Raw genomic sequence first — 21,541 nt, forward strand, 5'->3', positions numbered from 1 at the left:
ATAGCTAGAAGAGTACCAAGCACATATCTGGTGTCTGATAAATATCTCATGAATGATGAAATAAAAATCAGACTTATTTTCCTCCCATTAACTCCTCTTTAAAGTACAACCTTTAAACCTTCAACGGGTGGTTTCACCTAATTCTCCCTCATTCTATTATACCTTCACTTTAAGGTTCTTCTTTAATCAAGTGAATTCAAAATTTATTCTATTGTTTGTTCCTGGTTGCTTTATAATTTTCAAGGAGGGTCTTTTCAGATTTCCTGGAGCACTTCTTCAGTTATGATAACCCCCAGTCTTTATAACCATTGACTATATTCACTTTTGCTGAAGAATTTAGGTGTTGAGGTGCTAAAAGCTATATAAATAATTAATGGAATGGAGACACTTAGATGCATAATTCAATTGTATTAGACAAATAGATCAGATATGTTAGAGGCACTGTACTGGCAATAGATGGGCGACTTCTTCTGTGCCACTAAAATACAGGGCTGAGAGAGTTACTGGTGTTACAACTAGGATGAATTACTGCGACCAGCCGAGATATAATAACAGTATGAATTATTGAATTGGCATCTTCCTGAGACAGCTTTGGTCACAGCCTTGCTATGTTCTGGAGATGATAGAAGGAGATTTGTGTGATGTAAATTTATAATCAAAGAGTGTTCAGGATGAAAGATGACCTCCAAGGTTATGAACCTGAGCAGGAGTCTGCATCATCACATGAAAAGGGAACTGTAAAATATGAAGCATTCTTCAGTTACTAGTTGGAAGTCAAAGAAATTTCACTCTTACAAATTTAACTCTAAGAAAGTTTCAGCGAGGCAGATATCGAATGCAAGAAACCAAGAAAATCATGCATTAAGGAGCTCAGGTGAGGAAGTTAGATCTGTGAAAAATCAGATTAAACATGTTTCCCCAAATTATGCCCAAGAGAGGATTGTCAAGTAATTAAAATATTTTGGCTCTGAAAAACAGGGACCTAAGGCCAACCACACACACACACACACACACACACACACACACACACACACTTTGCAATCACCTGTCAAATACTAAGGATATTTGAATCCCATATTTAGTTAGAAGCCAGATATTTTGTTAATGTCCTGATGGTTTCATTATAACAAGATCGTGAAGATGCTATTTGTTTGGAAAGTGTTCCAAACGATATGCTCTGACCCTGCACACCAGAGGTTTTCCTTTTCTTAGCTGTTCATGAGGAACTCAGACACACTGGAACACATTTCTTTGACATCACTCCTTGAAATGCTGAGTGATGGAGATGGATCTGGGAGGCGGCATCTCCTTCCTGAAAACAAAGTAGCCTTTAAAAAGGGCTGTTAAACTGCTGTCTCGTGTTTGATTATTCTGTCCTCACTAAAGTCCTTTATTTTTTACTACTAAATGGTCATTTTTATGAATGACATTATTTTAGTCCAATGACTGTTTCAAGAAACAATAGGTCAAAAGCAGCAAACCTATAGATCAGGGCTGGAACTATGGAGAAAATTGCCTCAAATAATAGACCATGGGCAATTCAATCTAAGAGTGTTCTCCAGGAAATTGCGTCAGATAGTCAAGGAATTTAGGGAAAATATCTTCTAGACATGGTTTTAATTTAATGTAATGAAATAGTAATACATAGATTTATACCATGCAATAAGACATTTTTATGTCTCTACATAATTTCAAATTACATATGAAAAATACAGTAACTCAAATTAATGCATTTCTAACATATGATCAATTGCATTGCATTTCCTGGCTGTTAAAATTGTGTTTTATAGCATCAATAACAAACGTAATAAAATGTATTTCCTTATTAGGCCCCTCAACTTTTTTTTTTGTAAGAAAAGCAATAACCTAAAATTGTTATCTGCAATGTAACGTAACTTTCTTTTTAAAAATGGCTTAATTGTTCTTATATTGTGTAATAAAGAGAACAGACGCTATTGACAAAATTAATTCAAAAAAAAAACATACAATTTTACTCTTTTATTTTCCTGTAAGACAACAAAGATACATCAAAAGCAACTGAAAAACAGTCTTTGAAAAAGGAGTTATTATTACTTGTAAAGTGTCAGAATCAATAAAATATAACCTGTTTTGCTTTATTGGCTTGAAGATATTTAAATAACAGCTCTTTTATTTCTAAATAATTAATACTTTTCAGAATTTTATTTACTTAAATAAAAATTGTTTAATACTTGTACTCCAAAGAGCCAGTGCTTAGCTTGTCTGTATTCTCTCTTCTCTGATGTGTATCACCCTTTCCTTTCACATATACACACAGTCTTCTAGCTCTGTAGAAGAGAGAGGTCAAGAAATGTCTTTCTACTATCCACATGGGATAGATTTGGGTTTAGATTGAGAATATCACTGGTTTTCAATTCTGTGTTTGAGCTCCTGGAATACTAGAAACCCAACCCAAGTGTGCTTTCACCCTCTTATAATCTAGTTTTGGTTCTACTATCTATAATTCCAAAAAAAAAAAAAAGCACATTTTTTTGTATTTAAAGAATTCAAGGAATAAAAGCACCTACAGCAAAAAAACAGATTAAGTACTTTGTTTTACAATTTATTGGATGTTAATGTTACATATTTTATAAAAGAAAACAAAGCTGTCACTTAAATCTGCTAAGATTAGCTTCAAATGTCCTTTCCTGGCCTGTATATCTGTGGGGCATTAGGTTTGCTCTCTTCATAACAATCATTGATCATGTTTCCTGCACCCACCATGATCAATGTCTAGTGCTAAGTACTGGACACCTCTGCATTGTGGAATGTGAAATCTAAAGGCAAGTAAATTTATGTTTGAAAAGTCAAATAACAGCACATGGTAATAGATGCTAAGAGCCAGCATGAAGATCCAGATAGCATACATTATAGTATATGTTTAGAATTCCACTCCTTGGATAGCAATTTTCCTTTTCACTCTTATTTCATATCCCCTATATATAGGTTCATGATTAAAGTATTTGCTTTTGATTGGTGCAGTTTTGAATCCCAGAGTTGTATGAAGACACTTTTTCTCTTATGCTTCTCTTAAGGGTGACTAATATGCTTGCCTCCAAAGAGCAAATATTTTCTGAATTCTCTGGATTCTCAGAAACCCATGGACAATCTTGGCAATTGACATCTTCAAATTACTGATGACCTATAGTATTAATCCTTTCACCTTGCTGAGGCATGTCTGCTCGGCCATGGTAATCAGGCCTTTTTTTGCTCAACATAATCCCATTAACAAATTGAAAGATAGAACAAGATTTTTTTTAACCAATCCCTTTGACAGGAAGTAGTGCAAAGGGGTTATAATTATGGATTATGTCTTTTATTATACATTGGAGCAAGCACACATTAGCCTAATTAAAAACACAGTGTGAATATTCAACTGCATCGAGCTGCAAATGTTTAAGGGCTGTCTGTAACAGCTGAAAATATATTTTGGTCTCATAGAAAAGCTCTTGTCAAGTTGTATGGAAAACTGAGTTCAAGAATTTAGGATTGCACATTTTTGTGTTGGCGGATTTATTGAGACCTCATCATGTAAACACTTGCTAATCTGGGACTCAGACATACAAAGCATACCTGAATGAGCCACAGGATTGTAAAGCGAAGCTATGCTGAGGTTGACTAATATAAAGAAGTCAGATGCTCAGCTTCACCAAATCTCTCAGATTGGTTTGGGTTACCTTTAGAAGAAACTATGAATGAGCAGAAATCCACCCCAGAAAACACTTTTTCAATACCCTGGAATGCTAATTTGGTGTCAGTTGAAATCCCAGCATTCCAGAGCTAGATTGGCAGTTATAGGCAATAAACTCCAACTCTCTGAAATTAGAAAATTCAACAGGGAAATAACTTGACTAAAGTCACAAGGCCAAGCTGAACCAGAATAGCCACAAATATTTGGGCAGCTTGATCAGTGCACAATCCCAGCAGGCACTAGTCAGAAAAACTGTTGAACAAATGTGCAGAACCCTTTGCAGTAACACTGGATATGTCTATGGTCCTTAGTCTATTTCATGATTCCATACATTCTCAACCTACCCACTTTAGCTATTGATTTTTTTTTCAACTTCTTATCAGTTGAAAGCTTATGTTAGTTTTTCTGAAATAGAGACTGTATTCTCACTTTATGGAATGTGCTACCATCAGACACCATAATTCTTTAAAATGTGTTGTTGTGCTCTTCACTTCTACTGCTAAACTCTATTTCCTATTTAAGATATTCAATGAGCCTTGATCCAGAAAGTACATAACATGACTTAATTTTGGTGGGCTAATATGAGCCTGCATATCCATGCTACTCATATTTGGACTGTAGCTAAACATCCCTCAACAATGCTGGGTAGAATCCAGTCCTCCCATTGTGTAGTACTCTGACCAGGAGAGCTCAGCCACTGGGAGACATGCTATCATCCTCCTGTACTGGCCACAGCGTGTCTGGGTCATGGTATCAAAATCAAGTTGACTCACAACCTAAACCTATCAAATCCACTCCTGCTTTATGTTTCTATTTGGAACTACCACCTTTCACCAGGAAAACTGCAATAGCCAGTGCTTTGATCACCTTTTCCCACAGATGTCTACCTTTAACTAATTTTCCACAAGGCAGTAATAAGATATTCCTAAAGTACAAATCTCATTATATCTACTCTGTTCTTGCCGCTAAACCATTTTAGTGGCTGCTTAGTGCCTCTAAAATAGAGATCAAACTACTTACCATGGCTCTTCAGGTCAGACCTGCTCTCTTGACCTTCTCTTATTCGCCTCATCTACTCTAGCTACCATGACCTTCATTCTTTTTTGCTAATATACCAAAATACTTCCTGTCTTAGCAACTTTGAATCAATAATATGCCCTTCTTAAAAGCTTTTCATCTTGCTTTTGGAATATTCAACGCTCTTCTTTACCTTTCAAACTTCAACTCAATAGTCATTTCATCAAGAGACTCTTTCTGTTGTCATCCCACAACTGCCTAATAGGCAACTCATTTTATAATCTTTTTGAGATTTCTCCTAATTTTATTTTAAGTAATTTTTCATGTAAGTTCATACACATTTCTTTCTCCTAGATTAAAAATCCCATGCTCTCCCAGATTCTTTCTTTACTTTTTTCCCAGCATAGAGGGCAGTGCTTACAAAGAATGCATAGTATACACATGAGATATGTGAATACCTTGGTGCTGGGTAGCGCCTGACGTCAACTACACAGCTTAATTCAGACTTCTTCGACTGCACAGCCTTTCAACATCCTATTCCACCTGCCTGGAATAGTCTTTTTGGTTGCACTTTAACTTCTGTTTAGTCTTCCAAGCCTAGTGCAAACACGACTTCAGCACCTTTCATACTCCTAGGTTGGTTCCTCTGTTAGACTGTGGTGGCAAAATTCCATTTCTATGTGTAGAATTTTATCACCATGTTTTATGTTTTTGAGAGAGGATACTGGGGATTGAACTCAGGCACTGGACTACTGAGCCATATCCCCAGCTCTATTCTGTATTTTATTTAGCGACAGGCTGTCACTGAGTTGCTTAGCATATCACTTTTGCTGAGGCTGGCTTTGAACTCATGATCATCCTGCCTCATCCTCCCGAGCCACTGGGATTACAAGCGTGAACAATGTTTTTAAATTTAATTTTGCAGAAGTTTTATCCTTATCTAGCCTGTACTTATACTTCAGGAGCACATTTAACATGCATTTTTTGCTCACCCATATCCTATTTACTGAGCACAGTGCCTGCTACATACATAGTAGGCACTAAGAAACACTGGTTAAGTGGACAAAGAGATGAATAACGAGGAGCTGTTTCTTGTTTTTGTTTGTTTTTATGGAATCAAGGTATTCAGTATGAGAAGAGCCGATACCACTGTAATAGTGGGGGCCTGTGTGCCTTCCCACTAACAGAGCAGATCGAAGTGGGAGAGTTCAATGTCTTATTGAACAGAGATTCTTTGATGTACATATTTGAAAGCAGAATCATATTTTCTACAGTGATTTAAGATTTTGTTTATTGCCTAGGCTTTTCTGGGTTCTAGGGCAAAGGTTACCTCTTTTTCTTCAACCAGAATCCTTACATTCAGTCATTCACAGTCTTGCTTCACTTGTCTTGCAGATTAAGCAAAGAGAAAGTTTACAGGCATCTGTACCCCTCAAACATTCTGACTACCTCTGCCAGGCCAATAGGCAGAAAGAAAGCTGTCACCAGGATATATTAATGGCTTCATTTATACATGGCCTAAACAAGAAAACTGAGAAGAGCCATCTGGCTTAGATGCTGGGAAAATGCCTCAGGAGATCATAGTAAGCCCTCCCTAAGTATTCTTTCTCCAGGCTAAATGACCCAATTCTTCCAGAATTCCTTCATAGATTTTATTCTAGGGTACTACATTTCCTGGCCACTATTAAACATTATAGGACTAAGTAGTTCTTTCCAAGCCATACATTATTTTAACTCATTGAATAGGATGGCACATAAATACACAAAATCATGGACTATCAGAGCATTAATGATATATGGAGAACATGTAAGTAAATCATCACTTTAACAAAGAAACTATGGCCTAGGCTGGTTGTCTGACCTCAGCAAGACCTCCCCAGTTATGTACAGATTGTCCTTCAGTTTCTCCTGAGCATTGCTTCTCATAAGCCTATGTGACTATAAAGACAGACAGAATGGGATTTTTTTTTAATTCACCAAGATCTCTAGATTCCTTAGCAATACTGACTGAACAGTAGTATTTTCAATGATATGTGTATCATTCTTAACGACCAATTTTTTAAGTAGTTACTGGTGACATCAAAATTCATCTGTGATTCTTTTAGATAGCACTCTCTTATTGTCTGTAACTTCCTTTATATAACATGCTGACAAGTCCTGGCTGCAGAAAAATGCAAAGAGCAAAAATGAGCAGGGACAGTTTATAAACAAATACTTTTATGATGCTCAGTGTTGGATATTTAAATATCTGATAAGTAGAACATGTAATATGTTGAATATTGTCATTGTTTTCATGTAATACCATTTTACTCTTTTATTATTCTAAATGGCATCTCAGTATGAAAGTTCAGAACACTTGGATGCTTCCAGGCTAATGATTCTTTGTATGGCATTGAGGCTAGTTGGTCAAGAGGATGGGAAAATACTTGGGAGTCCCATTAAAGGAGTTTCTGAGGTTAGCTATCCAGGTATACATAGAGGATAACGGTGCTCAAGACTGGCACTCTAGGGCTACTCTCCATTCCTCAGTTCTTTCTCCTCAATACCCCACAAGAGGCAATATATTATTGATAATATTAAGTAAGTGTAATGAGTACAGAAACCCTTTAATCTGTGATTCTATGTCCCTGCTCAGTGATTTATGTCATTATCATCATTAGTTATATTATTCTATGAGGTCAATAGAAGTAAATACCATGATTTTCTCCATGAGAAGCATTAAAAATTATAATCCAGATTATGAACAATCACTATAATGCTAGTGAAAATGAAATATTCCAACATAAGAATTTTTAACTCCCTTTACTGACAAACTACAGAATTTCATACTTGCGTTTATTTTTAAACCAAAAAATATAAATTAATTAATCAGTTTAACAGGTTAGGAAATGGAGCAGTATTTTAATGCCATCCATACAAAGAGGAAAAAAGACTAATGAAAATAATTGCAGAAATAAAAAATTATAAATTTCTGAAAATTAAATTGATAAAGAAGCAAGAAGGTTGTGTATAGATGAAATACATAGAAATTCCCTATCTGTTCAACAATAAAAAATCAAAAGTTAATAATACTCAAATTTATAAATTACAAAAAAGAAATTATGAATTTAATAAATTAGATAAAAAAGAGAAGTTTGTGAAAATAATTTTAGAAATATAAATCACTAGAATAAGTTCTAGGAAAATAAAGATTTAAAAAAATAATTCCTAAAGTGTTCTTGAGAAAGAAAAGCAAAACACATCCATGAAAGAAATAGAGAAATTTACTAGACAATAATTTAAAAAATTTATTGACAATTTTTAAATGTTCACAAAATATTTATTTCCTGTGAAATGCATGTTACTTCTTAGCATATGGCAAGATCACAATATTTTAAACATTATATGATTGGCCAGGTGCAAATAGACATATAAATGGAAACATTTATTTAAAATACTCCTAGAATCAGCAGCATGCCTATAATCCCAGCAACTTGGGAGGCTAAGACAGGAGGATCACAGGCAGGTTCAAGTTTGGGGCCACCCTCAGCAACTAAATGAGACCTAGAACAACTTAGTGAGAACTTCTTAAAATAAAATATAAAAAAGGGGTGGGAGATGTGGTTCAGTGGTTAAGGGCCTTAGGTTCAATTCCTTGTACCTAAATAAATAAAAATAAAATATAATATTCCTTGAGAAAAAGATTTACAAAGCAAGAAAGTAAGTCAATTGCCAAACAATAAAGATAAATTAACAAAATACAATGAAAGGGTTAAGTAAGTACTCTTATTATTTGAAGAAACTATGCACTATTTTCCATATAAATTAAATTAGTATATAATAAAAATAATTGAGCAAGGTTTTTATTATGTTTTGATAATATGTTTTGACTCAGAACAAAGACCTGCGTACATCTTCCCTGGTTTGTATTTTTCATACAGAGTAAATTGCTATAATATTGTTAGAGCATTTTTTGACAAAGAATCAGTTAAGACCTATGCATATCTTTTGACTCCAAATTTCACTATTAGAAATATTTATCAAAAATATCAAATGAGTACATATATGAGTGTACTCATTCATTCAGGAATTATGAATACATTTGCAAAAGTTTAGGAGAAGACTACCTATCAATGGGCATTTATTAAAATAATTTATAGGCTATCCACAAATAGTGGTGTGCAATGTAACCATTAAATCATGATACAGATATTTATTTGTTGGAAAGGAAAGATGCTTAAATATAACTGAATGGGAAAAAAGTGGATTATAAATTGGGAAGGGTTTTTAAGATGCTCTCAACAATGTTAATGATTTTGATAGTTGATAAGATTCATCTAATATATTTTTATGTACATTTTAGTCTTTTATAATGGGTTTAAAATACTCATGATCAGGAGAAAACTTGCATTTTGGAAACATTAATGGTGTGAGTAACCTATTCCCCTGGGTAAATCAGAGTAGTCATTTACAAGCTCTGTCCAAAGACAGTATGGTTTCTGATTTTGATTTTCACAATCATGCTAACCTAGTCACAGAACTAGCAAGAGAGCATTGGGCAAAAGAGGCTGCTGTGTGTAGAAGTCAATTAGGGGTTTGCATAGGATATGTTACTTGCTGAAAGAGGCTGATACTACACTGCAAAATTCTACTACCACATCTGTACAAACATGAAATCTTCCTATGTTTTTTCCCAAAACCTTGAGTTTACTTGGATTTAGTATTCACTAAATTCAAGCCACTATCAATGTTAACATATTTCTCCTTATTCCTTATAAAGAAAATGGACCCAAGAATGTGGAAACTGGCAGAGACATGCAGAAACTCAAGGTGGCATGCCTAAGTAGGGTCTACCAAGAAGTCTATTAGGGAAGACCTTGCAATCTACTAGCATATTCTCATTTCATGGTTGAAAGGTTTATTTTTCTTTAACCAGTAATCCACATTCTGAATTGAAGCCCTCAACTGAAATCAGATGATTGTTGAAAATTATGGTACTCTAGTTATAAGCCTAGCTGTGTGGGGGCCCGGGGTGGGGTCACAAAGTAGAGGAGACAGGACCTAGTTAACCTCAAACAATTATATCAAACAGTGTGAATGTTCCCCACCATTAGAATAACACAAATAGTGTGTTGTTGGTATCAGTGATATGACTTAGTTAGGTCCTGAATTTAAAGACTTACTAGTATAAACACAAAATAAAACTTCATCCAAAAATGGAACCATCCAAAAGACCCATAGCATTATCTTTCTAAGCAAATGTTGCAAAAAATTACCTGGAGCTTGGCCTTATCCTGAATCTGGGCACCATTCTTGACTACCTATCTTCACTCACCCACCTGAGTCCACAATGTGAAGAGAAAAAGTCATATTGTTCAGTACCTTTATTACCTTTGTCACCACCTTTACTATCTTTGTCATGCCACATGACCTCATTTCATAATAAACTGACCTCATTACTTGAGATCAGTTCTCTGCTAGCTTTTACTTAAATTACTAGAACAGTTGCCTACCTGATATTTCTACTTCTTTGTTCTTTTCCAATCAGTATACCCAGTGTAATCTTTCTAAAGTCTGTGACCTTACAAATTCCCCTATAAAATGATTCAGTGACTACACCTTTTCAACAGCAAAAAATCCTAACCCCATGGGACGGATGAATTTCTCTACTCATCTCTCCAGCATCACCTCTGCTATTGCCCTAACACTTTATCCATTTATCCTGAATTTCTGTTCATTCCACTCTCCACCAAGCTCTCTTCACCTTGGGGCCATTCTCCTGATGGCCACCCACCAGATATTTCTGTGCTACCTGTATCACTTGACTCTCTTAAAGTCATCCTCTAGATTCTGGTCAGAAGCCTCCTGTCCCAGAAGATGTTTCATCTGACTGTATGCATCCAGGAGTTAATAACCCTGTCTCATGTAACATCCCAAATGCATCTCTGTTTTAGGGGCTTGTCACAATCTCTGTCACAGTTAGGTTCCCCAAGGGTACTGTCAGCTTCCTGAGGTCAGGAACTCTAAATCTCATCCAGGAACCACATCTCATTCATTATTATATCTGTATACATTTTCCCCAAACACTTAATGTGAATTAGACTGAATTCCTATCATTTTCGCAACTCAATTCACCAGCCAAACCCACAGTTTTTAACATAACCGGCATTGCTAATTGCATGTTTTGCTATGCTTAAGTTATTGCTGCATTCTTGAGGTCAGAATCCGTTGCTATTTTGAATTCCACATGCTGCTGAGACCTGTGTTAAATACCTGGTAGTGACATTCATGAAGAGATAGACTTGATCTCATGAGTAAAGAGATCATTTTTTTCTTTGAGAAGCAAAAGTCTAGGTATGAGGAATGTAAAACAGTCCCAAAGCACCAAACTTGATATTTCATGAATTTAGGAAAGTTTTTCAAAAGAAGCTTAATGTGCAGGAGTTGACATTTTATTAATAATTCCTTTCTTGAGAAACTCAAGAAGCTTGGGCTGCTTTCAACTCTTTCAAGTCCTCTCTTCTGCTGATGTAGCGAGAAGCAGCAAATTCAAAGTAAAGCTAAAGAAGCCTGAAGCTCAGCCTCTGGGCGGTCGTTTTCAGTATTTATGAATGCCTGTAAATGGCTGGTGAGCTGGTGGCAGCCCCATTGATTCTATTTTTAACAGTTGACTTCCTTACAATCAATAGGATTGACCAAACCAACTGTCCAGTCAGCAGCAACAAGAAGATGGCCTCACTACAGCCCGTAACATGTGTTGTGGCTCCAGGTGTGTGTCAACATCCACAAAGCCTTGAGCCCAGGAACATGCCCGCAGCACCATATATGCCCCACCTCCTCACTTGGTGCCAGCTGACCCCATTACCATAGAAAGTAGGTGGACAAAGGCCCAGAAGTAAATTATGCAGCTCTTTAGCACCCTCTGGTGTCCAGTCTTCCAAAAACCCAAAATTCTCCTGGGTTTAAAAAAAAAAAAAATTAGATGATGAACATTCCTGCTCAAAGCAGGAATGTGCTGTAACAGGAATCCAGAGTAAGACATTTTTTTTTCACCTGATCTTACATTTTCTGTGAAATGAAGAAAACTCTTGATTGGGAAAATTTCCCCTTCAGAGTATCATCTAAATAGGGGAAGTAATATCACGTAGTCAGTGCATTTGGGCATACAGCTAATATGGAAACTACCAGTTTTGAAATATGAAATGCATTTTGCAAAGTAAGGTTTTCTAGAAAAGTGTTTATATAGAAGTCATCAATTCAATAACTTCATTAAGAGGAAGGAAGGTGCAGACAAAGAAGTAAATAACCAAACTAGCATATTTGTTCTCTCTTAAGACATCTTTTCAAATGTCATAAGAAAGACGCCTCTGAGTGTGCATCAGATCTGGGACCCTAGTTTGCACTTCTCTGTTAGGTTGAAATTTTACTTTGGGCACATCACAATCATTATGAACTTCAGGTTTTTCAACTATAAAGCCAGGAAAAAGAATATAAAAATTTAAGATCTTGTAAGGTCACCTGGGTTGGACGTACATACTTCCTGAGGATGACAAATGGGTACATGGTGTTCTAGATCTATTTGTGCAAAGCTCTGATTTTTTTCATAAAAAAAAAAGTTAAATGGTTTGCAGTTGGAATCAATTTTTCATGTTCCCCTGAATATCAAATTAACGAGACTCTGCAGTAATTCTGAAAACACAGAAAGAATGGTTGAGTCTCATTTTAAACCTTCTCATGATTATATATTTTAGAATAAGCATTGGTAGTTCAATAAAATTTCTCTTTTTTAGAGTGGCCTTAAGCAATGTATGAGAAGTAGTGAATTAGAGAGAAGGATTTCTGCAGAAAAGTGCCAAGTGTTCTTCATATAAGTTTTTATCATAACCATGCTCACTTATTAAGATCCTACTAGGTACCAAGAGTTTTAGATACCTCATTTTATTTAATCCTCCTAACATTCTTACAAGGTAGATTTTATTATTCTCATTTTGTAGAAAAGGAAACTAAGCCTCAGAGATGCAAAGCAATTTGTCCCAGATAACACACAACTTGTAGAGCTAATATTCAGACCAAGTTTTAACTGAACTCAAAGCCTTTTTTTTTTCTAATGGAACTTGCTTCTTTTAATTTAGATAGCAAAGGTGGGGAGGAAAGAATTTCTGAGCCCATTGTTCAAACAGAACAGCTCAAAGATTGTAATAAGTCCTAGAAGCAGGAAATTGAGTTTGCATTGAATGTCTTTGTCGGTGAGGTGTGTGCAGGCAGATGAGGAACTCTCCCCATTTAGTGATACAGAATCTATGGTTCAGGAGCTCTGCTTATTTATTCACCATTTCATAGATTTTAATTGCACATCTATTATGTGTTATCTATTTCTAGGTCAGTAAAATGAAGAAAAAACTGAAGTTTGTCTTTAAAATCATGTGCCACTCAGAAGAGCTGTCTGTAAGTTGAAAATAAAAAAAGAAAGTCTTGTTCATTCCCTACCCCTTAGAAAAATTTGCCACATTGTGGTGTTCATCAGAAGTCAGCATAACTATCAGGGTTTATGCCACATTCATCTGCTCTGTAGTCCTTGAGACCAAATACACCCTTTGGTTCCACACTGTCGGGAAGAAAGCTCTGGTTAGGGAAGAGGAGATGTGGAATGTCCCCATACCTTACAGAGAACTGAGGAAATTCTGTTGCTAAAATTGTGTAGAGTCACTCTGCTATCAGAGAGATGCATTACTGAGATGGGTGGATATCTCCCTGGATTTCAGATTTTCTCTCTGCTCTGTCCCCTGTAGCAGCATACCTCATCCTAACTCATCTTAGAGACAGAGTATCAGCCTTGATATTCTAAAGCTAACAAGGGCTTGCTCATATGTAATCACTGTGGGATTGCTTAGAAAAGACAAAAAATAGGTGTTACCTGATAGTTCTCTGTCTTTTAGTATGGACATCCCTTTTGGGATGTTGAAAATATTTGTTCCAATATCCAAACATCCCAGAGGAGGACAGGATGTCAAAGGCTTTCCCACATGTCTCCTCCAGCCATGGATGCCAAGGTACCAACCTGGACATTTGCAGGACTCCCTTTGTTGCCAAAGCACTGATGCTAACCAGCTAACTGTGTGAGGAGGCAAAAGTGTCAGAGACTGGAAGAAAATCACTTGCCTTGGATAGTAGATTAGTAATTCTATTCACTGTGGATCTTTAGCATTTACAGGATTGGAAATTTTCTCATGACTTACAGACCTGGGGTCAGAGGTAGAAACAGAGAAAGACAGTAAAAACTATAGGAAGGAGAGAGAGAGAGAGAGAGAGAGAGAGAGAGAGAATGAACAATCTAGCAGAACAAAAAATGACCAGGAAGTTTAGAATAAACTGCACAAATGCAAATACAAGGACATTCTCTTGCAAAGCTCAGAGATATTGCAAATTCAAGCTTTCAGAAAAGCAAACAGTGTTATATTTTTTTAAAAACTGTCTTTCCATTTTTTTCTTAGCTTATACTAAATCCCCCATTTTTCCTTCTAATTCTTTATTTCAGGATCACTGGATTCTACTGTGTTTGAGGGAAAAAATAGGAACTATAAACCTAAATTATAGCCAATCAGATTGTACTCACAGCTCAACTACTAGACAAATTGCAGCTCATGAAATTTGCTATGGGTCAGGAGACTGAGTAATTTTATTTTAATCAGTCTTATTTGAAGCTGGAATTTCGTTGCAGCAAATCCTGTGAACAGGATTTCAGAAGGGATATAGACTGGTCTTTCTTCCTCTCTTTCCCCTTGTTTTCTTGTTTCCCCCAGTAAACTGTTTCAGGTCTCTGGCAGATAATGAGAAATAAAAGTTGAAATGGTCAAATTTTATTGCAATTCTGAATGAAAGCATATCCGGGGCTTATGTTGGCTCCAGCATTTGTTACAATGTAGGATTAAGCTATCTAAATCATGTCCCAACATTCATTTACCTAGCAAAGTCTGGGACAGAGCTCAGGCCCAGTCCTAAGACCACAAACGCTCAGCTGATCATTGGGGCCTTGCTATGGTTCAGATTTCTCGGGCATTATTCCATGTCACAGTCAGCCTGCAGGCTGCTGAAAAATCAGACGGACCCATATCACAGCAACACAGCTGCCTCCTCAGAAAAGTGGGAGCAAATGAGATCTGTTGAGAGTCAGCAGTGTGTGGGATAGACACAGCATTAGCACTTCTCAGCAATCCTTCGAATTTGTAATGTGATATTTGCTGCGTCTCAGAATATAGTCAGACCTCAAGAGAGGTACAGGTAAATGGTTACCAGGTTAGGGCAATTGTCAGGGTAAGCATCTCATGCACTCTTCTTTCTTCTAAATGTTGAAACCCAGTTTGTGGATGGAACCACGCAGTGGTTAAACAGGTGAAAGAGAAAACAGGTCAGCTTTTGGAGGATGATGATTTAGCAACAGTCCAACCAGCTGCCAGATGTCAGACTGCTGGGGATGGAGTTCTGAAGGGCTGCTTTTGAAGAGCCAATACCTTTCAGTTTATGTATACCATACACCCATATGCTGAAAAAAACTTCCTGTAGCTAAAGGGATGGAGCAGTCTATGACATTCCTTTCTTTATAATGTTCTTTGTCCTCTACATTTCTCATCTAAAGTCTATTTGCTTTACTTTTTTGGAGGGTGGGGTACTGAGGATTGTACTCAGAGGCACTCGACTACCAAGGATGACCAAGTCACATCTCCAGCCCTATTTTGTATTTTATTTAGAGACAGGGTCTCACTGAGTTCCTTAGCACCTCGCTTTGGCTGAGGCTGGCTTTGAACTCTCAATTCTCCTGCCTCAGCCTCCCAAGCCACTTGGATTACAAGCATGTGCGACCAGGCCCAGTTTATTTGCTTTCCATTTAAAGATAAAGAAATTGTTAATTCTAGCCCAATAATCTGATAACATAGCTCTGAGGAATTTTTTTTTTTTCAGAGAAACAATAAAATAAAGTCTACTTTCACATTTTAGGCAGTTTATGTATTAACTCATGTATTAATAAAGTATTTTGAGGCCAAACACCAAAGGCAAAAAAAAAAGAGAGAGAAGACATTGTCGGTGACCTCAAATAGATGAGGGCCTCAGGTGACCCGCTGACTGAGAGCCTGGGCACATCAGATTGGGAGCAGCTTCTCCCTTTGCCAGGATGGGGCAAAAAATGACCAGAGACCTGGCTGGTTAGGTCTTTTTCTATTTAGTACCTACTATGTGCAAAACTGTGTTATTAAGGGTTTTACATGTCACCACATTTAATTTTCAAATGAAGGCTATGGGATTGTTATAAATGCTACCATCCCCATTTTTACACAAAGAAACTGAGTCACTGAGTTTTTGTACCCACTCCAGGCCACACAGTTAATTAAGGACAGAATCAGTATTCAAATGCAGGTCTTCAGACTCTAGAGCTTGTGATTTTATTTATAAGAAAATGATCCTTTCTTGAGGGGAGTCAGAAGAAGAAAAAAAACTTTCCTTACTAACTTTAAAGGAGCTCACCAAGTGACTTTGTCTAAATTCTCAAAGGGAAAGTCCAAATATTTACTTCTTAATGAGTGAATTAGAATTGCCATTTCCATATCTTAAAACCACTTTTTTTTTTTTTTGCTTAATTGGAACTCCCTTGAAACTAATAATTGTGTTTCTAACAAGCTCTCATAATTTTCACTTAGTGCTCTTTCCCATTTATCTAAAACCTTTTATCATAAAGAGAAAAATAAGAAATAAACAAACAAGATAAAATAAGCTTATCCAAGAACGATTTCTCTTTATTCATTCACTCTTCACCAAGAGACACATACAGTTTCAGCTAAGAAGGCTTTTTTTTTTCCAACAAGAAAAAGTTTGCAACAAGCTTTTAAGAAATTGATTTTATTCTAGGGCAAGTAATTATCACACATGCATTTAACAGTAACTTATGCGATTTTCCTACTTCGCTGCAAACTCAGGAAGTATACACTTATTTTTTTTTAGAATGGAAGACAGAAATTTCCAAATGAATGAGCCTCAATTTGTATTTCCCAGCATCCCCAAACTCTGTCTTTTCTCTAAAACTTACTCCCTGCTCTCACTTATTTTGTCGACTGAAAAAGACTCTCTACATAGACTTTCGTGGTGTTGATGTTGAATTTCTGCAGCAAATGTATTTTTTCATGATTAGAAGTCACAGCATGTTTCTTGTCTGGGGAATGAAATACAGAAGAGCAGTCATTCTTAGTTATGAGTTCCTAAGTCACAGTTTTAAACTTTGATTCTCTCCAAATACATAGGTTTAGCAGTAAAATGGTGGTACTATGAATTTGGAACAAAATACATACATTGCAATTGTATTTTTATGCAATCAAAACATGTGTATACACAAGCAAGACATCCCAGTAGGAAAAGATGGAAGAATGGATTTACACTAAATCCAGGAAGATCTAATTCCAAAGGTGTGGGTGGGTATACAGGAAGCATAAGAAGTGGAGGAGAAGAGCAGTTGTCAACTGTAGGTCTGAAGGGCAAGGGGAAGAAGAAGTTTTCAGAATTCAAAGGACAAGGTGGCATTGGAACACCATGAGAAAAGCAGTTATCTTCTTTTAAGAGACAGATACCCCGAGGATACTGAACAGTGAAGAAACCAAGCAATGGACATCCCACTTTCCTCTCCTGCCTCTCCATTTCCTGTCTCCTCCTGAGGCTTCCATTGATTAAAACTACAGGGAAGCCAGTGGGTATGGAATCCCCTAAAGAAGTTCCTTCTAAATCAGTCAATCACAGAACATTGAGGAAGCTTGAGAAGCTGGAGAAAAATTTGGTGGGAAAAAAGAAGATACCTCACTAACCTGTGACACTGTGGTTCAACAGTCATTGTTGGGTACAACCAGTTTCTACCCTGGCACTAAGCAGATGGTTTTCCTAAGGCAAGTTCCCCTGGGCTCACTAATCTTTGGTTTCCCACTCTATAATATGAAGATTCTAATTCTACCCTTCATGGAATTAGAAGAAAAAAAAAATATTTGTGTATGACCAAGCCCAGTACCCGGAGCCAAGGAAGAATTAAGGTTCATCCCCAGTCTCTTTGCAAGGAAACTCGTTTTCCATATCTATTCTTGCTCTCTGTTTTTTTTTTCTTTAGATATCAGATATACACAGCAAGAAAGTTTTCTTAAGAAAATATGAAAGCATTTGCTGAAAAAATTAAGCCCACAATTTTATCTCCTTGAGAACAATGCTGAGCCACGTGAATAAACCAGCTGGCTTCTGATGATAAATTTCAAAGAACTGCATCCAATAGAACACAGTTGATAAATCTTAATTTAAAAAAAAAATATATATATATATATATATATATATTGTCTGAAGTAATTGTTAAGGCATGTCTCTTAGATATGTTCACTTAGTGATCAATTGATGTTCATAGATTATCGACTTGTAAGGCCCTTTTTTTTTTCAATAAAGGATTCCCATGGAGAGTCAAATCAGTTTCAGTAGTGACAAATCTTTATTCATCTGGACCTCCTTAAACTATTCTTGGGCTGTTTGAACTAGTATTTGCAAAGGGAGGCTAAATCATAATTGGACATGCAAATGAGAAAAAAATTTAACTGAAAAAAAGTTATAAAGCAAGGAAAAAATGATTTAAGAAGGACAACTGGGAAAAAGGTCAATTCCCTTTAACCTCAACTTTTAATATTTACCAATTATTTCACATTTTGCATGTGAAAATTGCTCTTGCTCACAAAGAGAACTGATTTATTTACTTCAATCCATCAATAACAGCTACAGCTCATATTCTTAAGCACCATTGCATTTATCCAGACTGTTTTCTTAAATGATCTCTGGTAATCTTCAAAACAGCAAAAGTGGGTAGGGATAGATATATTTCTCTTTAATGGTGAGGTAAAAATGGATCAAAGAAAGTATAAAAAAAACTTAGTAATAAAACCAGAACTCAGTCAACAGACATAAAGTATGGAAGATAATTTTAACATTCACCCAAATTCTCATTACTTAAAGCTGTGCTAAACCCAGAGGCTAAGAAATGTTCTAATAACTACCATTATAATGTGTGTTCCCAACATGTTCCCCAGTATGTAACTAGATATTGGCTGATATTTAAACATAATAAAACTTTCAGCCTAAACAATAACTGAATTCTATTTGAATTTGAATATTTATGTACTTATTTAATATGCATAATTGATGTGCCCAATGATCCACCTTTTTTCTGTAGATGTATTTCTTGGTTGCTAATGCAGGTAGACACAGACTTCCATGTTGAGGAAACTTAATGGATCTCTTTTAATCAACCATAATCTGAAAAATTAGAAATCCAGAAAAATAATAACTACTATGCATGTAATTCTGTTAAACATAGCTATATCTTTCTTTGTCCAACCCCTTTCTCTTTTTCTATCCTTTCTTCACTGTTCCCTTATGTAAAATATGTATAGAGCAATGTTTATTCTAAGTTGAAAATCAAACCTAATTTGAAAATATAAATTTTTATTTATTATCAATTTACAGTTTAAATGAAAACTATGCAAATAAATTAACAGTCATAAAATAGACTATTCAGGTATAGAGATATTCAGGTATAGGATCCTGTGGTAGCATAAGCACAGGGAGTTTTGCAGATGGAGATGGGAATTCACGCAGATGTAACAGAAAAGACAAAGAGGTCTCTTAGTGGTTAGGAATGACTAGTGGCAATTAATAAGGGCAGAAGATTGAGCATGAAAAGGGAAACATGAGCAAAATGTTGAACAGCTTCATGCAATGTGCTGAGAGAGAGAAAAACAAACAAACAAACATCCTTGATTCCTAAGAAGAAATGATACAACTTTGTGTCCATTAGATCAATCTCTCTGTGTTTCTGTCTTGAAGGATTCCTTTGTTCTATTTTTAATGTAAGGATCCAGATGGGAAGGTCCTTGACTAAAATTTAAAATTTCAGGGCTCTGTGCAACATTGATATTAGATTAACATATAATACGGACTTACTAATGAAGATGCTGAATCGTGAGGTGCTCAGAGAAACATGCCTGATGGAGTAGGACTGTGCCTTTGAAGAATCGTTTGGATTTATTTTAGATATACACAGGAGTTATATTCAAAATTGAAACATCTGCTGTAGCATGAGTACTTTCATCGGAACAGATGTGTGACCAATCAGAACAGTTGTTAGAAGTAAGTACATGCTGAAAATCAATGCTGGCTGTACAGGAAGGTAAAATGCCTCTGAGGACTTGAGATCACTTTCAAAACCTCTTGCTAGAACACTTCTGAGTATTTTGAGGAAACAAGGAGGAAAGAAAAAAAATATCAAAACCTCACTGTGATATCTATGTTCTTATCAATCTTCCAACTGATTGATCATACAGCCTTGACTGTAAGACTTTCTTTTCTGCAACACCAGTTTTCAAATGTGACTCCCTTTAGTGAATCCCCATTAAAGTCCTCATTCATTAGTACAGCACGGAAAGTATCCCATGATCATGTGCAATTAGATCATTCAAACGTACCCACCGCATGCTTCGTTTGATGAAACTCTCTGGTCAGATCAAACATAGCCCCTACATCTTCAATAATCACTCTCGAAAATCTGGCTTTGCAAAAAAGAGTGTGAACTTTGGTTCAGCAGAGCTCAGTGTGAAGCTTATTTCTAACTCTGTGACCTTGGGATCTTACATTAACTTTGCAGAATCTGTTTCTACATTTGGAAAATAGAATGAATAATATTCACCTTGCAGAGCTGTTATATTATAGATCATTTCATAAAATGTCAAGTGATGTGCCATGTACATAATAGCTTCTCAATAAATGGTGGCTGTTATTGTAATTCCTTTCTCCAAGTTCCCATTTGGCAGCTCCCAAGCATTTCTCTACTCCCAAAGGTGCTGTCCCAGTTCTTCCTCTATGTTCAGTCGATGTCAATTAATTCTTTCTAAATTGTTACCTGGTGAAGAATCAAGGGCCCTGGCTCTGACTCTGCCACTGGCACACTTAATAACCTTGAACAAGTCACCTGCATTTTCTGAGCTTCAGTTTGCATACCTGTACATTAAAACATTTGCTCAGATGATTTCTAATGCTCTTTCTTGCCCAAGGTTTGTAGATTGCATGGTAGTGATTGCTTGGGAAAGCACCCCTAACCTATGGCTTGTGAATTCCTTGGCTCTAGGAAAATATCTGATTTTTCATTGTACCCAGATTCCCTTAGATATCTAGTCCAGACTAATAAATTACATTTGGTGACAATTGTGATAATTGATGACTCAACCTATTAGCTTTCTTTGAGTTTCTGGTGATAACAGGAAAGTAATGGAAATGTTCTATATAACCTTATCAATTATTTATTTTGTTTTTGATATTGGTCCAAAAACACTGTCAAAACCAGGGTGAGCATATGTATATGTAACCAAAGAAGAAAATGCAGGAAAGTAAATGAGGTTTTCTTGAATAAATTACAAGGTCTTTTCCTTTGACCTGAAGGGGACATAAATAGAAATGAAATGGTCCAAATTGCTGCCAAATATATAGGTTGTAGTGACTTCTTACCCAGTTGGGATGTACTAATGAGATATTTTTTTTTTAGCAAGAAACCCACATTTTTAGCAATTTAAAAACCAGCAACAAGAACAGAATATACATGAAACGGAACCAATTTCAACTGAACTGGGGGGATATTTGGGAGTTATTTCCAAAGTTAAGATGGCAAGATGCTTGATAATCAAAGAGTAAGTAGACTACACCATTTGAAATAAAGACAATGATCTTGACAGACCTGCTCCTTATATCACTTTTCCTCATTTTTAAATGGAATACTCCTACATG

Source organism: Spermophilus citellus (genome assembly GCF_964194105.1).
Source record: "Spermophilus citellus genome assembly, chromosome: 12".
In the NCBI taxonomy this organism is placed as follows: Eukaryota; Metazoa; Chordata; class Mammalia; order Rodentia; family Sciuridae; genus Spermophilus; species Spermophilus citellus.